The sequence below is a fragment of the Falco punctatus genome, assembly GCF_963210335.1.
Source record: "Falco punctatus genome assembly, chromosome: 2".
NCBI lineage: Eukaryota > Metazoa > Chordata > Aves > Falconiformes > Falconidae > Falco > Falco punctatus.
In genome coordinates, this window is record NC_137581.1 from 41,638,199 (window position 1) to 41,666,078 (window position 27,880).

General features: G+C 36.0%; 1 long non-coding RNA gene across 2 annotated transcripts in view; it reads left to right on the forward strand.

Annotated features, from left to right (window-relative positions):
• The window catches only part of LOC308059468, a 73,932-nt gene extending 56,733 nt beyond the window's left edge, over positions 1 to 17,199 (forward strand). For both annotated transcript variants that reach the window (XR_013926259.1, XR_013926260.1), the window contains one exon: positions 15,333 to 17,199. This is a non-coding gene — a long non-coding RNA (uncharacterized lncRNA). The remainder of the gene's footprint in view (positions 1 to 15,332) is intronic.
• The last annotated feature ends 10,681 nt before the right edge of the window (positions 17,200 to 27,880 follow it).

Genomic DNA, 27,880 nt, shown 5'->3' on the forward strand with positions numbered 1-27,880 from the left:
TTACTTTTCTTCATATTGGCTTGTATGGGGCTGTGGTTTGGATTTGTCACCAAAACAATGCTGATAACACACTGGTGTTTTTGTTATTGCTGAGCAGTGCTTAGAGAGCCAGGGCCTCTTCTGGCCTGCCCTGCCCCACTAGAAGTAGGCTGGGGGTGCACAAGAAATTGGAAGGGGACAGAGCCAGAGCAGCTGACCTCAGCTGATCAAAGGGATATTCCAAACCATAGGCCATCATGCTCAGCAATAAAAGCTGGGGGAAGAAGAAGGAAGGGGCTGTGTTTGGAGTGATGGTGCTTGTCTTCCAAAGAATCCGTTACAGGTGATGGAGCCTTGTTCTCCTGGGGATGGCTGAACACCTGCCTGATGATGGAAGTAGTGAATGAATTCCTTGTTTTGCTTTCTGTGTGTGCACAGCTTTTGCTTTGCCTATTTAGCTGTCTTTATCTCAAACCATGAGTTTTCCCACTGTGACCCTTCCAATTCTCTCCCTCATCCCACTGTGGAGTGAGTAGCTATGTGGGGCTCAACTGCCAGCTGCAGTTAAACCACAACACTACATAATGCTTGTATAGGTCAATGAAAAAAATTGTTAATATTTAAAAATCCAAATTCTTAAAAAAACTTTAGCATACAGCAGTATGCCCCATTATCTCTATTATTACATGCAAGAAATCTCTATGTATATGACCACACATAATCATATTTTACTATGTTCTAATTCTGGTGTCGTTTTTTGTTGCTTAAATAAAAATCTCAGTCTGTAATATTGAAAAGTAATTTGGAGTATCCTATATTACACCAATAAGGAGGGAGGCTTTTGAACTGTTTGAAGAAATTGATCTGGAAAGTGGCAATACTTAAGCTTAGGAAATCTTATAAACTTAGCATACATACATATATATCTCTCTATGTAATTTCCAGTAGAACTGCAATGCTGCAGAGAAGTTCTTGCCTACATTAATCTAAAAGAAAGATGGCTGCTCCTTTGCATAGAAAAAGCCCAAAGGACTCTTTTTAATCTCAGTTGTTCTTGGCCAATATATATTTTGACTGTTAATGCTTTATGAAATTGCTTGTGTTTTTCAGCATTATCTACCATATGAAGACCTTGAAACACCCCTGTTGGGGTGATACTAATACTTTGTTTTCCTTGTAGATAAGGAGATGGGATTGTGGATAAAACAGATTTCTGGTCATAATGTGTGAGTTTTTTTTCCTGAGAACAACATGCTTAAGTCATAGATCCTTTAGTCACTAGTGGAGGAAACAAATTTAACTTAGGTACTGCAGCATGAAAATACTAAACATTTACCCAAAATAATGTGCCAAAGTTTCCTACAGTTTCTTCATAGTAAACCTCTGAACAGCAGAGATTCCTCTAAAGAGTAATCAAGGAAATCTACATTGAGAAGGCTCTTTGTAAAGTTAGGAAGTATAAAATATTGGTATAGTTAAAAGTGTATTTTAGCTCTTTCCTCTGAAGCTCAGTAATGTTAAATTCTCTTCAGGAAACTGGTGCTTGCTGGAAAAGGAGAAGGTAATTTTAGCGTTAAACCCTAGTGGATGGGCATCTGGTTTGGAAGTGTAAACCATTTTTCTTACATGATTGAACAAGGATGAAAACTGAAGTCTGTTTTGAAATAAACCAGCTGGTTCCCTCTGAAGCAAAGCCCATGTGTAGAATGTGTTTAATTCAACAACTCTCTCAAGACGCTTTAAGCATGACACTACACGAGGTCTGGTTCCTTTCTCCCTACTCAGGCTTCCAGTTTAAGCTTAGCATGTCAATTAGTGTTTGCAAGGAACCAAAAATGCCTTTTTGTTGTATGCCATGGCATGTGCTGTAGATCCACAGTTTCAGGCAGTAGAAATTCTAGTGACCTGCAACATGGTCCTCATGTAATTTCAGACATTTTGTTTTCATCTCCTCATTTCTGCAACCCAAATATATACAGATTAGGGCCTTGCGTCCAACAGAAAACCTGCGACCATCTGCTATGTATGTTCAGCCAGCTGTGGAGGTGGCTAGCAGCATGGATGTACGTCATGCAGTCTCACTTGGCACTGAAGGCCAGGAATTAATCCTTGAAACAGAGCATTTAACACTGCAGATGTGACCTGGAACTTTTAGGCATTGTTGTAGTAAGATGATCTGGACTACCATTCCTAGATAAATGTAAACAGATTTTAGAGTGTCTGAAATTTTACCCTTGAAAAGCCTTACTGGAAATTTCACTATAACTGACCTGCCTATATTTTAATATTTTTTGCAGGTAGGAGTTATAACCATCTGTTACTTCATGGGTCAGTGTGAATGGTATTCAGTTTTAAGCAATATTTCTAAAAATGATGGAACTACTCATAAAGCAACTTCAGTATGATCAAGGAAAAGAAAAATGGCACAGCTGGAAATGTAATTATTGTTCACCTGCTGTAAAAAAACCACAACCAACCTTTTCATTGCTTTTATAAAAAATTCAACAGTAGAAATGAGCTTTTCATACACACAAAAATAATGTCAAAGTAAAATAAAATATTTTTAACAAAAATAACCCCTGCAAAATCCCTATTTAAACTAATTTCTGCTTCTTTGTATGACATTTGAATAAATAAATAAAAAGAATACAATCAGAAATACTTTGCATTTCCTTCTGTATTCGTTCTTTCTCTGTCTCTCTCCAGAAGATACCAATAAAATAAATTGGGATTAAGATATAACAATAACTTGAACTTTACATCTTATATCTTACAGTTACAATGGTTTGTATGTGACAATGGCAATAACCGTATATGTAGATATTTGACAGAGGTAATCAAACATACTGGTGTCAACATATGTCACATCATGTCCTTAACTTAATATTCCAACTTGATGGGTTCCGCTTAGCATTTTGTCTTCAGGAAAAGCAGAACAAAATTCATAATGTCAATACTTATATTCAAAGTCTTCTTTTTGCAACTTTATCTAATCCATTTACTCATGGACAATAGGATAATCACAAAGAAGTCTAAAGTTCATTAAAGTCTTTCTGGTAGCTGGCAAAATTTTATGGAAATAATTTCTGCAGTCCATTGGGATGACTGATTTGTTCTACATACAACAGTGTGCACAAATCATATATATTTGTCTTAGATGTCCTATAATGATAAAAGTAATATATATGGAACACACCTTTTAAATTCAGGAGCAGTAGGTGACTGTGACAACAAAATCTGAAGGTAGGAAAACTGCAGGGAGAATGCATGTGGAAATGTAAAGGGCTATATAACTTTATGGGCTAGGAACAATATGGATAAATTACAGAATGGATATGGATTCTCACTTTAAAGAAGCCTGAAAATTTTTAGTGCGTTCAAAGCTAATTCTGGGGCACTCAAAAACTAAAACTGCCATCAACAAATTAAATAAAATGTGTCAGGTTTTAGTTCATTTGGTTCCTGTGTTTTTTCTGTGGTGGTTTTCATTCTTGAAGGTAAGGCAGAGATATTTTTCTACAGCTATTAAAAACCTTTTCAATTTCCAGGTCATTAGAGAAAATATTGATATTGCAGCTGCTAAACATCTAGTCAGAGCTCAGATTTAAATAAGGAAAGAAGGGAATAAGTTCAGAATATAATTTTTATTGACTGACAGAATTCAAATACAGTTTGAGAAGAAGCTTTTTGAGCACTTTTGGGAGTGCCATTAGGTCCTTTTGGACTAAATATTGAAAAAAACCATTTTATCTACCCATTTGACATTAGCGGTACATACACATGATATATTATTGCATAGTTGCATAGACTCTAGCAGTTTAACTTTAATCAAATCTCACATTCTTGATAGATTTTTAACCAGTAAAGAGGGTTCTTTTTGATATCTCTATATTGGGATATGTATAAACACACACATACATATATGCACACACAAACATACACACCTCTCTATGATCGATTGATCAATTGATCGATCTATCTGTCTGCACACCTATATTGTCATATGTAAAAGCTTTACCTGGTTATATAGGATGTGTTGACAGATCACAGTCAAATGCTAATGACAGAGATCTACAGAGCCTAAAATACCTATAGCACTACATCCACCATGCTTTTTAATTAGACATCAAAAATGGCTCATTTAGTTACTAACAACACGTTTTATGCATGATGATTTTTAAGTAAGTTAGACAAAGATAATGATCGGTTACTTGAGCTGCAAAACCCTTCTTTCTGCTGTTATATCAGTTACAGTTTTCATTTGTATTTTGGACTATTTTTAAACGTGATTTATTATTCCCTTCCATATTTGTAAATGTGAGATCATGTTGCTGCTGCAAAAGACTAGTAAAAAAAGTTGGTGAAAACCAGAGACATCACTGGCATCATTAGGTTTCCTAGATGTTAGCAGTGTGAATAAATTAGATGTGACTTACAGCCTACCTCTGCTCTAGTATTGTACTATAATTTATGGAATAATATTTCACTACTGTATGAACAAAAACATAACTATTGTATCTGTAAATGAAATCTGAAAGTAAACAGGTATCATTCCAAAACATATTTAGTGCTTAATTAAACTTTTTTCTTGTTTGCCTAGAATACAATCTGTATACATCAATGCATCAGTATTTCATATAATACAATTATGCTGAGAACTGAACACTGTGCATCATCATTAGCTAAAATCTATATACGATGCAATATTCATATTTTAAAAAATACATGCAAATAATTTTTTAAAAATACATAAATGTTATTATAATCTTTCTTACTTGAACTTTTTATTTAAAGCAGCAGAGAAAAAGGGAACATGTGCATGACTTTCCCAAATCAACTAATGAAACTAATCATGCGTACAAAGGATTTGTGAGCTTAGGTGTAAGTCTAAGAGTAAGACAGTCAAAAAAATAAGAAATACAAACAATATATCAAAAATGTCAAATTTAGTGTATGCCTTACATAGTAAGTTACTTACTTAGTAATAACTTCTGGAAAACAAATGTTTCAGCAAATTCAGTAAAAAGGAACAGAACTCAGTATAATCAGTATAAAGAAAAAAAATTCATATCCTTAAGTGACTGTAAACCACTTCACAATATACATTCAAGAATCCTCACAATGTAATTTTGAGCACAAACTTCAATAGTCATTTTACAGATATTTTTACATGAAACTAAATATGTTTCTAATCACCTTGCACAAATCATACTGAGTAGGACAAATCCTATCTCATTTTAGATATCTACACAGTCAGGATGGATATCCCAGCTAGTCACTCATGGCTCCCTCTCCCTTGTGTAGAGAAATAGGTGTTTCTTAAGGTGTTATTCATCTGAGTAAATATAGATGTTGGATCAAATTATTTCCATTCACAAGTTCTACATTTTTCCATTAACTGTAAAGGAAGTCTAAGTTCAGAAACAGATATCTATTTAAATGTCTAAAGTAAGATAATATGAGTCCTGTGCTATGTGTCAGAAGCAAGAATGGAATCCAGGACAACTGACAACTTTATTCAGATTTTGTTTCTGTTTTTTTCATTCATTCTTTGGGACACTAATTGAAGTTCAAAAAATGACTTAACTGCTCTTTAAATACAACTCTTCTGAAATAATAAGGTGGTTTTGATGGGGTTTGGATTTGTTTGTTTTGTGACTTTTTTTTTTTTTTTTTTTTAACCTAAAGACGGTTTCCTTAGAATTTTATGTTTTCAGGCCAAAGGCACCATTATGGTAAGGTAATCTGTACAAAATTTCATTGAAATTTTTTCTGTCAGCAAACTAATGACTTTGGAGTATCTTCTAGAATGATGTAATATCTTGATTTAGAGACTTGAAAGAATGCAGAATTTATCATATAGCTTGACCATTTACATAATGGCTCTCTACAGTATTTAAAAAACACTCTGCATTACTTACATATTTATAACACAGCTCACATTGTAATGACCATCATAATTGCTCATGGTTAGGGTTATGCTAATAAATAATAGTTTTCCTTGTTAGAATTTTAGAAGTTTCATCTCAACAGTATCTAACTATATCAGCCATCATCACATGTCTCTGTTGAATGCTTAGTCCAAGGACACAAAGTGGATTGGAGTTTTAAAGTAAAGTAGATGTGTTCTCTGAAACCCAAAATGACTCAGTCTTGGTTCTTCTGATCTGACATGTAATGTAGGACACATAACTAGAGTATCTTATCAGCCTTCTTGGGCTTGGCAGAAAAGATGTCCAGCTAATGGTCTGTTAATTTCCAGCACTTAACTAACAAAATCTGTAAGGAAATTGAAGTCAATTTATGTAAGGATTTCCAAAGATAGACAATATTAACCATATGTGCCAAAACCTGGGGCCTGCTCAAATCTATAGTGTTCCCAGTACTATTCCAAGTAGTCCAATGCAGATTGGTTTTATTTATTAACCTGACTTCCTGTTTCCAGTATTTCTTAAATTAAAAAGGACCATGAATGTTTTATTTGTGATGTGTAAGGTTAACAAATTATATTTTTAACTTTAGGGGCATAAACCGAGACAGGATAACAAAATGATTTCTCTCCAGTTTTTCTACAGACCTAATAGAATTTTATTGTTTGCTGTTCCTCCTGTTTGTTGTTAATACAATTATATTCAGACTGGTGCAGAAACTTGCCCAACAATAGCCTGAAACCACCACTTTATATCAACTATGTGTGAGATTCAATACACCTAACTTTATCATTTAAAATTCAGGTATTTTGTCTAAACTAGTTATATAAATTTCCTGTGTAAATGAATGGAGAAAGATTGATACCTACAGAAAACAACTATAATTAGACATGTACCTTAAAAAAGATTCATTTCTTTTTCTGACATGCTTGTCTCAGTTGATGGTACAAGCAAATAGATGACTAACTTACCCAGGTAGTTAGTGATATGTATGTCAATTTTATGTATGTTAAATTAGTCTGCATCAATTGTAGTCTATAGACATATGAATGAGTCATCACATGCAGAGAAAAGAAAAAAAAAACAACAAACCAACCTACCATGATCTTTTACATTTATGTTAGTTTGTTTTAGCAGTTTCCTGCAGTTTTTGCACAATTCCTTTTAACATAAATAACAACATAATTGGAGAGAATATCATTGCAAGTGAGAATAGACAAATTATACAAACAATAGCAGAAGATTATAGAACAGAATGCAGGTGGAAGCATCTCAGAATTCAACAAATTTTCTAGAAAAAGTTTTGTAAAAAGAAATATTGAAAGATTAGAATTGCTGACATCAGACTAGGCGTGAGTTAGCTGTAAGAAATGACCAAAAGAAATTATGGGTTATTTTTTGGCTTTATAATAGAAATGTGCAAATGCTGAAGAAGCTTCAGGATCACAAGGTTCTATTACAAGTTCTGAAGTAGCCCAGCAGAAATTAAGGGATAGAAAACCACAGTTCAAATATTTATTTCTAGGATACCTGCTAGGGTTGAATATCAGAAGTGAAAACCAAACGAACATCAGTAACATCCACAAAATATCTACATGACTAGAAAATGCACCCTTCTATGAAAAGGTAAACCTGGTTATGACGTTGAGAATAAAGACTAGCAAGTGCTTCATTCCTACGTACATTAATGGAAAAAACCCCACAATGGTCCACTAACTTTATGGAGCAAGGAACAGATATTAAGTGGAGAACACTGGGTCTGTGTATTAACATTTGAAGTGTATAAGCATGACAGGTATAGGCATATCACAGAATAACAGAATCATAGAATCTTTTAGGTTAGAAAAGACATTTTAGATCATCAAGTCCAACCATTAACCCAGAACTGCCAAGTCCATCACTAAACCATGTCCCTAAACACCTCATCTATGCATTTTTTAAACACCTCCAGGGATGGTGATTCCACCACCACCCTGGGCAGCCTGTTCCAATATTTCACCACTCTTTCAGTGATTTTTTTTTCCTAACATCCAATCTAAACCTTCCCTGCTAAAACTTGAGGCCATTTCCTCTTGTCCTCTTGCTTGATATCTGGGAGAAGAGACCTACCCCCACCTGCCTACAACCTCCTTTCAGGTAGTTGTAGAGAGCAATAAAGTCTGCCCTGAGTGTCCTCCTCTCCAGACTAAACAACTCCCTCAGCCACTCTCCTAAGATTTGTCCTCTAGGCCCTTCACCAGCTTCGTTGCCCTTCTCTGGAAATGCTCCAGCACCTCAATGTCTCTCTTGAAGTGAGTGGCCCAAAACTGAACACACCATTCGATGTTCAGCCTCACCAGTGTGCCACCTGGGCACACTGCTGGCTCATATTCAGATGGCCATCAACTAGCACACCCAGGTCCTTTTCTGCCAGGCAGCTTTCTATCTGCTCTTCCCCAGGCCTGTAGCGTTGTATGGCGTTGTTGTGACCCAAGTGCAAGACCTGGCACTTCTCCTCATAGAACCTCATAGAATTGGCCTTGGCTCATTGGTCCAGCCTGTCCAGATCCCTCTGCAGAGCCTTCTTGTCCTCAAGCAGATCAACAGTCCCACCCAACTTAGTGAGGGTGCACTCAATCCCCTCATCCAGATCACTGATGAAGATATTAATCAGAGCTGGCCCCAATACTGAGCCCTGGGGAGCACCACTTGTGACCAGTCACCAGCCAGATGTAACTCTATTCACTAACACTCTCTGGGCTCGGCTGCCCAGGCAGCTTTTAACCCAGCATAAAGTATCCCTGTCCAGGCCATGAGCAGCCAGTTCCTCCAGGAGAATGCTGTGGTAGATGGTGTTAAAGGCTTTACTAAGGTTGAGGTAGAAAACACCTACAGCCTTTCCCTCATCCACTAGGTGGGTCATCTTCCCACAGAAAGAGATCAGGTTCATCAAGGACCTGCCCTTCATAAACCCCTGCTGGCTGGGCCTGATCCCCAAGGTGTCCTGCATATGCCACATGATGGTGCTCATGATGATCTGCTCCATAACCTTTCTTGGCATTGAGGTCAGGCTGACTGGTCTGTAGCATGTGGGACCCTCCTTCCTGCCCTTCTTGTAGGTGGGTGTCACCAGTCTTCTGGGACTTCCCCAGCTTCCCAGGACTGTTCAGAAATTATGGAGAGTGGCTGGGTGAGCTCCTCCACCAGCTCCCTCAGTATCTTTTATGGCAGTGGCCAACCTGAGTTCTGACTAGGCTTTCACCTCACTAATCTCCCTGCATAACCTCATGATATCCTTATAGTCCTCCAGAGTTGCCTGCCCCTCCTCCCAAAGGTGGTAGACTCTTCCTTTTCCCCTGAGCTCCAACCAAAGCTCTCTGTTCAACCAGGCTAGACTTCCCCACCAGCTCGTCTTTTGGCACATGGGCACAGCCTGCTCCTGCACTTTTAAGACTTCCTTCTTGAAGAATGTCCAGGAAGGCTGGACATTTTAGCCCTTCAGAACTATATCCCAAGTGACTCTGTCAACCAAGCTCTTAAACAGGCCAAAGTCATCCCTCTGGAAGTGCAAGGAAGCTCCTTACTTCTCTGAGAATCAATAACTTTATCATCTCATGATTACTATGCCCAAGATGTCCTCAGACCACCACATCACCCACCTGTCCTTCCCTGTTTGTAAACAACAGGTCCAGTGGGGCATCTCCCCTGGTTGGCTCACTGACCAGCTGTGTCAGGAAGTTACCTTCCACACACTCCAGGAACCTCCTAGACTGTTTCCTGTCTGCGGTGTTGTCTTTATAGTGGACATCCAATATGTTGAAGTTCCCCACAAGGCTAGTGATCTTGAGACTTCTCCCAGCTGTTTTTAGAATGTTTCATCTGCCTCGTTATCCTGGTTGGGTGGCCTATAACAGACTCCTACCAGGATATCTGCCTTGTTGGCCCTCCCCTTGATCCTTACCCATAAACACTCCACCCTACTGTCACCATCATTCAGCTATAGGCAGTCAAAACATTCCCTGATGTACAGAGCCACCCCACCACCTCTCCTTCCTTGCCTACCCCTTCTGAAAAGTTTATAGTTATCCATTGTATACATTGCAGCACGCCAGTCATGCAACTTATCCTACCATGTTTCCATGATGGCAGTTATGTCATATTCTAACTGCTCCACGATGGCTTCCAGCTCCTCTTGTTTGCTGCCCGTGTTTCTGGCATCAGCACAGATAAACTTCTGCTGTGTTTCTGATCTCATCTCCAGCTCTGGCACACCAGCACCAGGCTCATCTGTAATGAGGAGCTTGGTTTTATTCCGTTACCCTTTGAATCTAGTTTAAAACTCTCTTCATGAGCCCTGCTAACCCCTGACCTAGGATGCTTTTCCCCCTTTGAGACAGGTGAACCCCACCTGTTGCCAGCAGGCCTGCTGCCATGTAAATTGATCCATGTTCAAAACCCCCAAAATTTAACTGTTGACATCAGGCCTGGAGGCAGGTAAAGGTCTGTGTGATCTTCCAATTATGTGCACCATCGTTGCCTGCAACTGGAAGGCTAGAAGAAGACACTGCTTGTGCTCCTGATCCCTCAACCAGTAACTGCAAGGCCATGATGTATCTCTTGATTGCCCTCAGACTTCTTGTCATTTGGAGTTCACCATTGTCGACTTGGAAGACCAGTAATGGGCAGCAGTCAGAGGGCTGTACCAGACAAGGGAATTTTCTAGTAACATCCCTTACCTGGACCCTAGGGGGGCTGTAGGTTCCCTATGGGTTGGGTCCAGTCAGCATATCAGGCCACCTGTTCCTCTCAGAGTGGAGTTGCCGATGACAACCACCTTTATTTTGTTCCTAGCAGAGCTGGTGTGATGCATGGGGTAGACTGACAACTCCTCCAGCCTGGACAGGCTTTCATCCACATCATCATTTTCCTGGCCTTCAGGTTCCAGAGCTACATACCCACTGTATAGGGGTACCTGGGAAAGTGAAGTAGGCCGGGGGGTGATTTGCCTGCTGATGCAAGCAGGGATCTATCTCCATTCCTCCCTGTCACTTAGGACTCCTCCATCTGCCTGGTGGCGAGTAGGCAGGGGAGCCTCCACTTCTTGTGATGTGTCCATGCAGTGCATTTGTCTCAGTGATGGTAAAGAGTGGTTCCACCAGTCTATCTCCCTCTATATCTCTATAATTTAAGCTTGAAATTCAATTTATGAAAATGTAGACTGACCTTTCAAAAGAAGACTTCTTGACAAAGAGATACATGAACCTCTGTTTTGTGCAAAAGCTGAAATTTCTCATAATTTTTCACCTTTAAAACTAGACATCAAAAATAGAGAAAAGTCAGTGCTAGAGATCAATATTGTCCTGGAAGTGAGATTGATGAATTGATATAGCAGACTTTTTCCATTTTTTTACTTCTAGGAAAACAGTTATTCCATGGGAAAAGATAGAAATAACTGTATTTTACAAAAAACATGTAATTTTTTTTGCAAATGAGCTTTCCTGTCTGAGGCCCAAGAAAACAAAGAATCAAACAACCAAACAAGAAGCACTTTTTAACTGTCAGCCTTGGTCAATGCACTGTGTCATGTGTGTCAGCAGAAAATATTAAACACTTTATGAAATGTAATGGTGCATAGTGACCTGATTAAGACTGATTGATTAAGGTTAAAAGAAGTGGGTGGAAAAATCAAATTAACATAAAAAATACTTTGAAGGTGCAAGAACAACTTTCTTAAACAGTTATAGTCCTTCTTTCCTGAAAGCATATAAAAAAGGAATTATTACTATGGTGGCAGAAGTTTGGTGAAAGATTTAGCTTTATTTCCTCATGCTCACTCACAATAAATTTCCTCCTAGGACATCTCCTTTGCCTTTGAAAGTTTGACAGTAATGCTCTAATAAGCTGTGATTTAATCTCATAAAATACAAATATTCTTTCTGTACAGTTTTGGTTGGTTGGCTGGTTGGCTTTAGTTTCTACGGGATGCAATTATGTGTGGAAAAATCCAGATGTCATATATCTAACACCAGTATATATTTTTCAGGTCTGTATTTCAAAACACTGAGACTCAGACACAAATTGGAAGTCCATAATTTTAGACAAATTCCTTTAATATAAGTGAAAATCAGGATTGTCTATTCATCCTCCAAGTTCACCATGTCTGTTACAGAACCACTATAAGACACTGAAAAATACATTTGTGCTCAGTAACTTAACTCTTCTGTTACGTAATTGTCTTCTGCAATACAGGTTGCAATGTGTCATCATTTTTGAAATATGTCTCAATTTTATTTGGTAATTAATACAGCTGATTTTATTTAATGACCAGTTCATTGCTCTAAAGGCCTTAAATTTTGATGCTGTGATGTGAATCTACTGGTTAGAGGGGTGCTTGCAATGTCAGCATAAGTAATAAATAGCTGTATTTGGAGAAGAGTGTCATTTCAAAGCTTCCCAAATAAAAGTTTATGCCAGGCAGTTACAATAGTTAGAGATACACTCTTTGTGTCTAATAGTTTCTTCCATATTCCTTAGCTCTAAGATGTCATACAGAAACTTTCACATAGTGAAGACCGTGCCATCAACATCTAAGAGAGTTTTCAAAAGTGTGCTTCATTTCCAAGGCTGAGTCCTATCTCAGAAAGCACACTAACACTGACCTAAGTAACGCTAATCTCCTGGCCTTCCCTCTCATACCGCTCTGTCTGGAAACTTTCTGGAAATCACAGCAGACAATAAGTTTGTTCCATATTCATTACATTTTCATTCATTACAGACACTGATCAATCCAGAACCTCTACCTCCGGTTAAAGCACAGTCTCTTTTTGGCAGTGTTCAACAAATAGTTAACTTAAAAAAAAATTCTGGAAATATAATGTGAAATGTCCTTCAACAATCCATTAACCTGGCTCAGAAGACACTAAATATATCCAAAAGGGTGAATTTAGTGTTTGCTGCTTAATGCTAAAATGCATTGCTGTGGCTCACCTCTCTTAAATGCAGGAAGGCTGAGGTCTCTGTGGGTGCAGACTAGGAAGCATAAATTGGCCCTCTGAAAGGTGAGAATTTTAGATATATGGTATACAAGAAATAAATGTGCTTAAATTTGGAGCCTTTCACAAGGTGTTTCCAAACAAGTGAAACTCCTTTCTGTTGACTAGGCTCAGCTAATCAAGAGCCTTAATGTCAACAGCAATGTCTTCAAAATACTAACAGCTGAAAGGCATAAAATGCAGCAAAATTGATGAAGAGGCTCTTAAAAAACCTAACGTTCTTTGTGCCAAAAAAACCCAAAACAAACACCAACTTCATCCCTAAAATTAAGCCAAAATTATCCCTATTGTACTTCTATTAATTCCTTTTTGTAGAATTTATTTGCATTGTGAAGGAATATTCAACAAAGACAGCTAATAGCATTGGTAAAAAGCTCAATGTACCGTAATGCAGACAAGTATGTGTCCAGTAGCTGGTACAACTAATACAAATGTTTCGTAGCGTGTTTTTCAGCTTTCTGGATATTCAGAGCAAACCACTGCTACTTCACAACATTTTAAACTCTGTGTTGAAACACTGTAAGTATGGTGGCATGTTATTTTTGCCTTAGCAAATCCTGTTTTTTTCTGAAATTTCCTAATGAATAAAAGATAAAAATGTAAAGAAATTGACTTCAGTCAATCTTCATGTATTATTCAATAGTCTTCAGTGCATATGCAGTATCTAGATACTTTTTAATTAGCTACCTTGGGCAGAGAAGACCTAGTTTAAAATGTTGAAAATAATATGTTTCAGAGAGCAATTAAAGGTAAGTATGGGATTAGGTTTCCTAGTGCAAGATGACAAGCACCTGGCATCATTTCAGTTATAGGCCTATATATTATTTAATTGTGAGATGGAAAATAGTAAATAATCCAGAGCTGAACAAATTTCTTTAAACTCACTTTTAATTCACTATCTCTTTGGGGATAAAATAAGCAAAACACCTCACCCCTCTATCAAGAAAGCTTTCTTTTTCTGTGTTATTAACAGGGTGGGGGGAGCAAATATCCTGAACTGACATTCTGTTATGTGTGTGTTGAAGATTTATCATCTGTGACTGACCCATGAGTATTTCATTATATGCAGGAAAATGAAGATATCCAGGTTCCAGACTGGCTATGAAAATTCTGGTCTCAAAGCTATATTCTGATCTTCCTTCCTTTCCTTCCTTCCTTCCTCTAATGTTGATATCTAATGTAAAATAAGTGTTTTAAAAGTTATTTTTATTTTTTATATTATTTCTGGATGTGAGAAATTTCATTAATCAAAAGTTACTACTTTCCTGATTGCCCCTCAGACAGAGACAGACACAGAGAGAGAGGCAGAGGCAGAAAGAAATGGATATATGTGAACCACATTGAGTACAGCTGGTCAGAACCCAAACTGGTGATGATGTCTTCAAGTGCTCACTGCTGCTTCACACTAGCTGAGAATAGTTGCAGTTATTTTTATTATATGAGGTGTAGTGTAATAAAAATGCATCTATATCTTTTTACAAAATCATACAATTGTATGTACAGACTGATGATTTAGATATGTCACAGCTTGAAACTTTTTATTGTTACCAGTCAAATGAAGTTTAAATAACATCTATGTAATTCATTGCATTTCAAAGAGGCACATCTGAAAAATGACAAGAAAATATTATCAATTTCCATTCAATAGACATACATGACATACATGTTTGAATAGTTCTACAAATTTGGGACACTGTGTTTTGCTTCCATTTATGTTTTAGAAGTTCTTGGTGGTTTTTTTTCCGCTTCATTTTCTGCCAAACTATAATATTTAAAGAAAAAAAAGTGTTTCTCTGATACAAGATCCTTTATTGTTTCTCATAGAGAAAATCAGTAATATTTCATTCTCTATTTGGCTAATAGTTCTGATATTGATCCAGCAGATACTTTATTATATTTGTGAGATTGCTGACTGTAATTTAACAGCTACATAATGAGTATTCCCATGCCATTCTGAACAATGATAATTAGAGTGAAATTAATACTATAAGACTGAGGGTAACATATGTCTTAGGAGATAAAACTGTTATGAACTGTTGATACTGGTTTCTATGGTCTTTTCCTGAATGATTTGTCAGATAGTAAAAATTAATATTATAATTTCCACAGAATGAGAGAGTGGAAAAAATGGAATAACATCAAGTATTTAAGTGCCACATGGTAAAATTGCGGGTATTGTGTTATGTGCAAATAAAAATGAGTCTCTCATCAGCATAATGTATATATAATTTCAGTGCATTTTGCCAAGCTCTGAAACTGACCAATTCAACAACAAAATGTATGCATAATAAATTGTTCTTTGACTACTTTAATCAATCACTCATGATATTGCAAGAGGAAGGCAGTTCCTTAATATTCACCTGAAAGAACTCATGTTCATTAATTTAATCAGGTTACCTGAAAAGAAAAAAATCAAACTCCTATGAAGCATGAAGGTAAATGAAGACTTAAGTACAAAACTCAAACTACAGTGTTCTTTTAAGGATGTAAACCTGAGGGAAAAAAGGTAAGACAATAAAACCAGGCAAGTGCCATATACATTACCTGTGACTGCAAATGAAATAGTGCTACAGGCACACGTATAGTGTCAATATTTTCTATGCCTTGAAGAAAAATGAGCCAAATCATAGGAACAATTATAGTTTTTGGTTTGTGTATATATACATGTATATATGTGTGTATATATATGACACACACATATATATATATGCCAATATATACATTTGTAGTTCTTAAGTGAGGCTAAATAATTATTACCCCTGTAAGCATGAATTCCTCAATTTCAGGTAGCTGGAGTAACAGGTAAATAAGGGTCTGTGATACAGTATTCTGTGTATGCCCATGTGTGTTTCTCTGAAAGCAGTTAATCAGATGAAAGTACAAGAGCACACCAGAAGTTCAAATTCTAATATTGCTAATTACATCTTAATAGTTTTACAGGTTTTATAGGAGTTAAAGTGAGAAAATGTAAATGTGAATCTCTACAACGTGGATGCTGATGTTTGAATTAGTGACCCTACAATTCTTTACAGTCAATGTAGAGAATTAGGCATTTCTAAACAAGACGAATTGTCCTGAAATGTCCTGAAACCCACATTTTTTTCTCAATTGTCTATACAAGAACCAAGGATCTCTAGCTCAGACACAGACAGCTGTCTTCTGTCCAATTTTAGGTGATTTGAATTGAAAACCACTTTTATTGTCTCTGGTATTTCAAAAAATGAAGACATGGAAGGCTAAAAACACCGCTGTGGTCATCTAGTATGATTTCCTTGACAAAGTCTGAAGCCTTACTTCTTCCTTATTGAACTTCATAAAAGAACCTGAATTTGAGAATTTATTTCAGGAAGAATGAAAAGTAACTCAGAACATATACAAAATAAGTACTTTGAAAATGCAAGAAGAAGACAGAGCCGATGTCTCCTTTACTGTTTCCTACTGCACTACGCTAGTACCCTAATTTATTGAAGGACACAGAAAATAAATTAAATTAAAATTTATTTTGGATTACAGAAACAAGTTTAAAGGTAACATTTTAATTTAAATTTTGCAGATAGTCATCTAATTAAGGAACTCAGCAGCTACACCCTTTCAGAAGAGAACTGTTGTACTTCAACTATCAAAACCTGCAAACACAGGAAAACAAACTATCTGTTCAGCATAATATACCTGGATTTTTGATATTTGATAAACCGTATTTCCACCATGGAAAACATACAAAATCTGTTCCTTTTTGTATTTTTAGTGACATATTGTTAGCATTGTTTCAGTCACAAATATTCTGCATACTTATTCATATCTTGGATGTTACCCTTAAATAGTCATATCACTACTATCTAATTAAATGCTATAATACAATTTATACATAAATATATTTACACTCACCATTACAGAATGCTAGAAAAAAACAGCATGTATTTGTAGCATTGTCTGCACAATGTGTAGCGCACATACGTGCACACAGAGAATATTTTAGAAAGTGCACTGTGTATTTACTACTTTTGCTGTTTCTAGTGGTAGTAAGCATATCATTTCCATTCCATGTTTTTTTCTCAATTTATGTCTTCAATTAAATATTTTCCTTTGCCTAATTAAGTAACACTTATTAGCTTTTAGTAGAAATTCTGTTTTTTACTTTTGTTGGCAATAAAACACATTTTTGTTTAAATTATTGAGAAAGATGTACAGATAGTCATGCATCGTCTCTCCCTCCTTGCCCTGTTCCTCGGGGAAAAAAAAAAAAAAAAAAAAAAAAGAAATGTCTTCTTTTCTGCGAGCAGGGTACAACATAAGAGAATCTCTATTGCCAGTATTCAGGAAATAGTGAAAAGCCTTCTAATTTTTCTAATTCAAATTCACTATAATAATCCTACAGCAGAACATGGTGTAATTAATTGTGAAATATTAAATGGAATGGGAGTTTCATGGGATGTAAATAAAACTCTTGATACTGGTAATTTGCCTAGAGAAATGAATGCTATTAGCAATATGTGTCATTTCTTATGTATATTTTCTTATGTCTTGCCTTGTTGACAAGAAGCAACAATCTACTTTGTCCCCTTTTGAATATGCATTTAGCATCTGAGATTCTGTAAACCAGCAGTGCAAGATATTGTAACAGTGTTCAATGAACTGCGTAACAGTGTCATTTTAATTTGTCACTGAGTTTTTGTCTTTAAAAATCTGTTTTTAAATAAACAAGTATAATCTTCTCCTGAAAAGCCTTCCTTGCTAATCACAACACAAACAAAATGAAGTGCTTATATGGTGCCCTTCTCATTCTTTTTATCCAAAGTAATTTTAGAAAAGCAGGCTATCACAAAGAAAAGGGCAGTTTTAAGGAGCCATAGAAATTTAAAGCAATATGAAGATCAGACATACAGAGTAGGCAACCACTCCTATTTCAAGTAGCAAAAATGAGCAAAAAAAAAAAAAAAATCATAAATAACCAGAGAAGGAGAGAGAGATCCTGTCCTGAATTATATGACTATCTCAGAAGCTAAGACATAACAACTAGGACAGTGAGATAGGTAAGATATCATGCCTTGTCTTTCTCAAAACCCTTGCAAAATTCCACACCCACTGCAAGGCATGCCATACCTTCAGTGCACTCAGTCCTATACTGGCTACTCTTTTGAGGGCCATGCAGTCCTTACTATCATTACAACTGAAACTGCAGGTACTGAAGAGATTTTAAAAATAATTAAGACATAGCATCTGCATGCTGGACCCAGAAGAAACCTGTGATGTGCAAGGCTGTGAATGTAACATGCCCGTCCTAGGAGGCCCCATGGTAGAGCCATGCAAACGTGAGCCATTCCAAATAATTTGACTTAGAGGTGGAGATTATTTCCTGGGATGGATAGTTTCAGGAGTACAGACAAGCTTTTCCGTTCCTTTCTGTAAGCTGTCCTTAACATCTTTAAGGATTTCTGGAAAGCACACCAGTCACCTCTGCTAGGAAGCTCAATGCTTTTGAAAAATTGGCTCTGGAAATACCTGCAGCCTTCAAATTGCAGGATCTTATAAACTGCTGCTCCCAGTGGCAATGCCTTGTCTCCATGCAGCATACGCTGAAACAAAGTTTCTAGGGGACACCAGTTTCTCCCATACAATTACTGCTAATCCACTCCTGTTCACAGAAAAGGAAACAAAACAAAATTAAACCCAATTCTTCACTATGTGGGACTGTTGTAAGAAAGGCAGTTTAAGAAATCAGTAATTTATTAATTTTGGTAGATCGGCTAATAATTTAATCACATTTCACCCATTTTAAAAAGAGAACCCACATTTATTTGAATGAATGTTTTTCTTAACTACTGAGTGTCTCTATCTTCCTTTTTCCCATTTCAGTAACATATTTAGTTTTTCCAGATATCCCTTTTATATGAAATGAATTTTTGTTCAATTTCAAAAAGCTGAAAATAATGCCAAGCTTTGTCAAGCAGTGTAAGCTACAAGAGAAAAAGTCAACATTTTTCCCCCTTTTGAATTAATTTTTAATCTGTGAGAATTTGTTCTGCGATGAACTCAAACAGAAGCCATTCAGTTGCAGAGTGTCAGTCCAAAGTGCACATTAGAACATAAACCTGAGAGAAAATGGCAAAGCTCTCTGAATTTGTAGTTTGATTAAACACAAAAGGCAATTAAAAAGGGTACTGATATCAAGGACCAGATTCTCAGCTGGTGAAAACCAGTGACATTCCACTGGCTCAGATGACTAGTTCTATATAAAAATCTATACAAAACCTCAGCATCATTTAAGTAGGAAAAATAGTGCAACTGATACTGCATAGGACCTCACCACAATTTATAAGATAACCTTGAGACAACCTGAATCTATAACCTAATCTTGCTTCATAAACATGGGTTCAAAATAAAATATTGATAAATTGCATTAAGCCAAAGTCATGTTTCTGCTGCAAAATGAGAAGGACCAGTTGATAATTGATATGTTGTATAACCAGCGATATGGGCAAAAATTTAAAAACTGGTGAAATATGCTTGGATTGTCCCTTTTACATGAGAAAACTGGCAACTATTTTCTGAACCAGCTGGAATTTATGGAGCATTCTATTGGGGAAGCAGCCAATAGGGAATTGCAATAATCTAATCTTGAAACAACAAAAGTGTGAATGACCATCTCTAGGTCTGACTGAAAAACATTACTGCAACATAGCAGAAGTTCTTTAAGTAGCAGGATAGTAACATAACCTGGAGTTTGTATGTTTTTTTAAAAAAGATAAGAGAATGAAGGCATCTGAAGGTTTCCCAACTCTTTACTACTAAAAATATATTTTTAGTATAGTTATATATACTAGTAAAAAATGTATTTTCCTTAAAGTAAATAGATTAAAAGCAGTCTAAAGATGTCTAGTTATTAGACTGAAAAAATTTTAAAGAAGATAAAATCAAAAATTTTTATGTACTCCGTGTTTTATCAATTTTCATATTTATAATGGCAAAATAGGTTCCAAACCATGTGATTTGTTGAAGTTGTCTTGATTTTAATGGTGTTAGGCCAGCCAAAAAGCTGGATGAAATTCACAATGTGTAACTCGATTATAAATACATTCAAATTTTCAAAATTTAGGTTAAAAAAACCCCATGGATGTACTTACCTTATTTGCTGGTTTAAAAATAATTTAAAAAAAGATATAAAACCAAGTATTATTACAATTATTTATTTCTTCTAAGCAGTACAAATAAATATTTCAAAATTAGGACATACCAGTTAGGTGTAACGTACATTTTGTTATTCAATTCTTACCCACAATATGTTTTTTTTTAAAGCAGATTCAGGCTATTTATAGTGGTTTGTAAACTTTAGAGGCTTTTAGTGCAGTTATTTCACTTATATAATCCTGGTTTTCTCTTCATGTTTTAAATTATTTGAATAGTTTGGTTTATGGCACATTAAATTTTTGAAGTATTTTTGTCAAATTTGAAACTTCTCAATGTATGTAAGAATTAACCATAACAACAATAATTCGAAAACTAATGTGAAAGGCATAGTGGTACGCTCAAAAAACTGTGTATATGTGTCCAATGGCCATTTGGACTCATTTGAAAGAAACGACCACACAACTACTATACTGTATTTGATTTTTAAAAGTCAATGCCTTTATCCAAATAGTCAGAAACTAGAACTGGCCCGGCCGCAGAAAAAAAGAGTGTGAAGGAATTTAGATTTCACCTTTTAACTAATGAAGTTCAGTTTGATAGTGAGCAGCCAGAAGGTCAATAATAATATTTTTTTAAAGTAAAATAGCAAACAAAGCATTGTGAACTAATATGGCACACATATGTAAGATCAAATTACTAACTTTGGGTTTACATTGGTATTTACATATGGCAGCTGAATTACATACGTCCCATGGCTCACAAGAGTCAGTTTATATCTTATTCTCAGATTTCTGTTTTGTTGTGTTTTCTTTTTTGCTTCTTTTCTGTTCCTGTATAAAAAAGAAAACACAAATATGTCAATAAAGATCTTCATGCTTCAAAGACTCCATTCAGATGTCCCCACTTTCCATTTAAGAGGGCACAGATTTTCTGATATGCATGAATCATATTTACAAGTCCCAAGTGGCTGCTTCAGATATCGTAGGGCCTCTCAAATGGTACAAGATGTCACTGTGTAAGCAACTGAATTGAAAGATGAATATATTTGTGTTTTTAAATGCGAGTGATGCATATAAATCATCCATCCAAGCTATGTGTCTTTAGAAGGGCCTCAGTAGATGGCTGAACCCAATTGCACTGCGAGATATGAAAAAGCAGGAAATTCTCTGCTGGGCTATAGAAAATGCTCTTTCAGCGCACTCTTCTTATAGTCTGCTTTAGACCTAAAGATTTCAAAGAACACTCCTTTTTGCATATGATACAAGAAGCTTTTAGCATATTACAGAGTAAGCTCCCTTTTCCAAGAGGGTTTGGACCATATGATTGATCTTTCCACATTCCTTCCAACCTGTGCTGTCGTATGATTCTAAGGTGGTTTTTTTTTCATTATTTTTTTTTTTAATGGAAAGTAGTCTGAAGAAAAATTAATTCAGATTTTTCTATTTGTTTATTTTTTTAAATTTTTTTTTTGTGACTAGACAAACAATGGACTTTCAGAATATGTCCTTTCTCAACAGGGTATTTAGATTTAAATTTTAAGTTGAGGTATGTCGCAGCACTCTCCAAACTATCAAGCTGCAACAAGGTCTTTTTACCATCTCATACCAACGTACTCTTCATACTCTGCTGCCTTCTCCTTATCTCTCCTCATCCTCAGTGTGCGTTCTTTCTCTTCTCTTTGCTTCTTCCTCTCTTTTCCTTGGCTGCTCTCTCTTCACTGGCTCTCAACCACTTAACAGAACCAGCCACAGCTGCACCTTATCTACATTGGCCAACCCACCGCCCCTGAAACCAACCTACAGTTGTATGTGTTAACGCTAATTAACACAGCTTCATTCCTCTACAGAGGTATACTGGAAAAAAGTTTTTCTTGCATATTAAAGAACTTCATATAAAGTATACTGAGGTCTGTGATCCTTTTTGTGGGGGAGGGTAATGTTGGTTTCTTTTTTTTTTTTTTTTTTTTTTTTTTCTCTTCTGGTCAAGGTACGTCTTCTTAAGCAGGTGCCTTGCCAGGCAATGTTGTCCTTCTCACACTGTTCTTGTAGAATCTTGTGCATTTTCTTCTAAGTGCAGTGAAGTTTATTTCTAACACTCTCCCTAATTCCCTTATTCTATCCTTATCAGAATGGGAAAATAATAATGGAAATAATTTGACTCACACTCTCTGAAAATGATTTAGATGCAAGGCTATATAATACCTAACAAACGTTGGTATGAAATATAAAGCTTTCAGAAAACTGTGAAGACCTAAAATAGAAACCTAAAGAGAAAATTGTAACTCACATGTAATTAGATCTTATTTAGTAAATATATTCTGTTCAAAAATAAAGCTATGTCTTTGATACACAGAAGAATATGCATAGTCTCTCTTTGAACAGCCAGGCCTATGTAAAGAAGGACCTCAAGTCTGCTGTGTCTGGTTGGTCAAGAAAAAACATTACTAATAACGTGCCCGTGGCTCTGACCAACAGGTTAAATCTTTTTTTTTTAGATCCCACAAAGTCCATGCGGTAAATATCAAATGAACAAACATCAGATGTGTTTCTTCCTGAAGTGGTCTGAAGTGATTTGCCACAAGGCAGTAAGGAATCTGCAGCTACTTTTGCTGTGCCATCTTGCTACTATATGGATATGCACAGTGGAGTACTTATAGTGCAACTATAGTGCTTATGATAATAAAGTCTGACACTGGTTATGGGAACTGTGAAAAATGCAAAACACCCTGCATCACTGAGAGAGGAAAGCCAACTAGTGAATGAAGGGCGGAAACTGAGGATAACTTATCAAATCATAATAAAAATTTGGCAGCCTAGTGACAAGATAAGAATTACCTATCAGTGCAGTCTTAAAAAAACAAAAAAAACTTTAAAACCATCACTAAGCAAAGTTAGCATCACAACTACATATGGAAATGGTGGCACAACCTCCATACAGCTAGTAGTCTTTATTCAACTCCTTTACAGACTAGGGTGCTTTGCTATAAAATGGTAATTTCAGAGATTTTTTGTGGGTTGTTATTTTAAATAGTGAGGCAATAACTGCAATAGTGCCCAAAGACAAAATATTCTGAAATTGCACAAAACATTAAAAGTATTTTACCATAGAGGAAGGAGGGAAGAGATACCAGTAAGTGCATAGGTAATTAGATATATTTTCTGTATTGTTTTTATATCCTCTGTTTTTGGTGTTTTTTTTTTTTTTAAACATGATTTCTTTAGACTATGTCAGCATCAACTACATCAACTACTTTACATTTTCTGACTCTGGAACTGTCTGCTGCTTATATAGGAGGCAACATCCAAATCTCAGTTTACTCCCTAACACTGATGAATAATTTCTTGCTTTTGAGTTAAAAATGCTTTTTCATTGGAAAAATGTATTATAATGATTTCTTTTTAGAAAGATTTTCCTTCCTATTGGTTCTACTTGAAACAGCTTTTGAGACGTATTGCAGCTGTAAGGATTTACAATCAGACTTTCACTGTAGAGAAGGTTATTAGGAAGCCATATAATGTTACTGGGGAACCAGATGAAAATACTTCATGGGGTAATGGGGAATAATAGTTTGCACTTTTCTATCTCAGATGAGCTTACAAGTGTTAATTAATTTTCACAAGATTTCTGTGAAATAAGTACTGTCAACTATTTAAAGACATGGAACACAGCAAATGGCAGACCACAGACGACACAAAACCTTCATAACAAAACTAGAAAAACATTACGAAGGAAACATATTCTCACTTGGTATAAAAGCCTGCAACTCCTTTGATTTTCAGCATAGTCACAATAATTTCAACAGCTGAAGATGTTTCCTTGATTCACAGTTACTCAGTTATTTTTCTTTCCTATAATTACAAGACATCATTACCACTCACAGTGGACTTGAGTAAACTTCACACAGCTAAAGTTCTGAAGGATTTTAAATTAGTATTATGATATAGCAACAAAATATTCTTGATTATGAAATCATCCAAGTTATGAAACCTAGAACAGCCAGATAAGGCCTTGTGAAACTGTTTAGTGAGGATCATACAACTTTTAATATTTGATCTTCCTCCTCTCACTAAAATCAACAGAATTCTTACTTTTGTATTCAAAGAGAGGACAGTTGTGCCAGTGGTTTCTCACTGGTTGAAGTTTAACAGCATCCAATAACATGTATAATAGCATACTTGGGGGGGGGGGGGGGGGGGCGGGGAGAGAAAGAGGGAAATAAGAACACTTTTTAGACTAATGAATGAATCCTTGAACTCCATTTTATCCCACCTAGATGAGCCACATATGCACCTAGTGACTTGTAGATTTAGCTGCATGTTTTCTATGTATTTCCCTTTCTTGTGCACTGTCTAGGTTTAGTGGGTAGGTCCTTGCCTGAATGTAGTAAACCGAAGAGAGATATTAAATTACACATTTGTTTAAGGGAGACTTTTCTTGGCTGAACTTGGAATTGAAAACAACAATAGGAAAGAAGTAGGTGTGAAATTAAAACTGCTATCTTCCCCAAAAATACTAATAGAAGATTAAAATAGCACTTGTGGTGAACAAAGCCTTCCAAACTGACTCTCACATGGCTCACTGATACTTGAGAATAAATACAAGGAGACAGTCTTTTCCTTAAGACTGTAAAACTATCCAGGGATTCAAGAAGCCCAAGAAAGAAAAGAATTAATATATCATAGGAAGCTGTAAACATGAGTAAAAACTCTTCCCACAAAACTAAAAAATACATTGCCTGTTATCATTTGGCACAAAATTGTGGCTTAGACTTTTGCTTCTCAGGAAAAGACTAGCAGAGTACCTTATTTGCTATAGGGATGAAGTCCTTGATGAAGCACAATGATGACCAGATGGGTTAAGTCATATTAAGTCAAAATTCCAGAGCTGAAGGATTTTTATTTAGATTATTCAAGAAGAGTAAGACCTCTTGGTTAAGACAAAGAGGCAAAAGCAAAAAGACAAAGACACTTTGGGGTGGGCATTGTAAAGCTGTTCTAAAATGATGATTTTTGGTAATTCAGATTTGTTCATAGAGCGTATTCGATGCTCTATAAATACAACTGAAAAAAAAATCCCAAAACAAATTGAAAGAAAAAAGAAATCAAGAAGGTTTAAAGAAGTCTATAAATAATATTTTCTTTTTCTTTTGTATCTACTGCAATATCTTTCCCACTGAAAAAACAGGTATGAATTTTACTCGTAGGTAACTTTAACCAGTCCTGCCAATCCAATTACTGTTTTTTTAAAGGGAAAGCTTCAACAAACAGATGGGCTTTGCAGCAAGTCTTTAAGGTCACCAAACACTGGCTGTAGTGAAATGAGAGGATCCCTTATGAAGGACATCTTGTTTCAAGTGGGAAACTGCTTTCATTCAAGAGATCCTGAATGTCATGGTAAAACAAGAAGAACGCTAGCTCTGGGGAAGGAAGGTATTCTTGTAAATCAGGAGTTGATTCTATAGCTGTCACTCGTGTCACACAGACTTGCCCTGTGGACTCTGGGACCTTAGTTGGCTCTGAAAGAATGATATCAAAGAAAAATTAAACAGAGGAAATTAAGCAAGGTGTTCCTTTAGTAGCAAAAGTCGCAGCCTCTGAGATATGGCAGTGGGTGTTCAGGAAAAATCTGAAACATCCATGCAGTGGCATGGGATATATACCCAGCTATTTCAGCTGTTAAGAAAGTTGGCTCTTCTAGCTTGTTTTCTAGAGTCACGTCCAGAGACAGGGCAGCCTGGGTCCAATTCTTTGGACTATTACCCCATGATGATTGCTAGCACTGAGCAAAATGTAAACTTTCTTCCCTATGGTGTTTCTTTTTTCATGGTTATTAAAATAGCTTCAGAAAACCCCATTTTAAAAAATGTGATAACTTCTATTTCTGTATGGCTGATATATATTTGCTTCTGTGGAGCAATGATAGTTACCTTGTGGTAATAAACAACATTTCAGAGATATGGGGTGAAATTTGTCCTCTGCAGCTGCAGGGGTTGGTAAGCCCTGAGCAGAGACCATATCAATATACTAGTAAATATCTCCATGTAATATATGCATATAAATGTTTCTTTTCAAATCACTTATTGATTATTCCCTCCTCTCCTACTCATCTAGAAAAGAAATCAAGTTAAATTTCAGAAGTAACCAAGGGCTGAAGAAAAGAAATATATATATACACATGTCTACATTTCTATGTACATCTGCATCTGCATCTACATACACAATAACGCCAGCATCATTTAATTGTTGCTGCAATACTAAGAAACACTTGAGACTGAAAAATCTTGGTAGAAGATATCCATGAATATTAACTGATAGAATATTAATCAACAACACTGGATAAAGAAAGTTAATTAAAGTCTGGTTTTGTGATCTAGCCTGAAAATTTCTGTTGTTTTTGTAAACATCTTTCTCTGAACCATACCGTTGCAAATGATACTGGCCAAAAAGTATGATTTAGAGAAAGAAAAGGAAGAATGCCTAAAGGAGATTTATACCATTTATCTCAGAAGAATTTAGGAAGAATTAATAATAATTCATAAAATTCTATATATTGAATATGTATTTTATACATTACAATGTTGATTAACAATGAAGGAAAATTGCAACATTGGTGAATGCATTTAATGAAACTGTAAAGCTAATAGGAAAACTCCATTTTGCCCTGCAAATGGACATTTAGTCTCTTTTCTCAATTATAAGTTGCAGTTTATTCTTTCAGCTTCAACTTTCTGCCTACATACCTGTGTACACAAAATGAACAGCAGTGTTGCTCTGTGATGCTGTGGAAATTTAACTAACTGGTTAAAACGGAATGAGGAAAACCAGGTTGTGTCTAAACCTTCTTCGGATACCTTATATGAGACCCATTTTAGCATAACATCTAACAATATCCCCCACCTTTAAACACAGGAGTATTCTGTTGATTTCAGTGGATTACACATGCTTTAAGATAAACACAAACTAAAAAATGCTGCTGCACGAAGGCTAAGGCTTCCTTACTCTTTATTATTAGGTGTGGCAATCTCATAAAGCATCCATCAAAGTATTTGTATGTATCTGTTGCAATCTATCTACTATTCCTGATGAAAAGAAAGGGGAATATATTTTGCCCTTCAACGCTGTTTTGCTTTGTGTGCTAGTGAGTATTCAATAGTAGAAAAACATTCAATTAGAGCTGTTCCCAGTGTGATCAGTGCTTGCCTTCCTATTCAAAAAGCTGCTAAATAATGGGGGCAGAACCTCAGCTGATTAAAAATGTCATACTTCAGTTACTTCAGCAAAGAAACAGTTTACACCACCTGAGGATCTGCTCTGTGGCATATTTGCTTTCTGTGTTCTCATCTTTAGATTTCATGTTGGCTTCAATGCAGAGGTTGCAGCCATAATGTTCTCAGTATCACTGCATTTGCTGGGGAGAAGAACATGCACACAGACTTCTGTTTTGTGGTGTTGATATTTTCTTGCTGAAAAGAACAAGTCATTCTGTATGGAGGCACAAATTTTTCCTGTATACAAACTCCTTAGGAAGAAACTATTTATTTATACACATTTGCACAGAGAACAAAATGATAGGGATCTGACCTTTATTAAGTTCTTCATGCACAAATGGGACTATTAAGTAAAAGGCAAGGTATATAAAAGAAGACCATTATTTATTATGAATTACAATTAAATAATTTTTACATTCTTGGTTAAGTACCAGAAAAAGCTCATGCATATACAGAGTATGAAGGCCAGATGTCTCTTTTTAAAAATCTTTCTTATAACTACAGAACAAGTATAACTTTGTGTATTCTTGTTTAGAAGACTATATTGT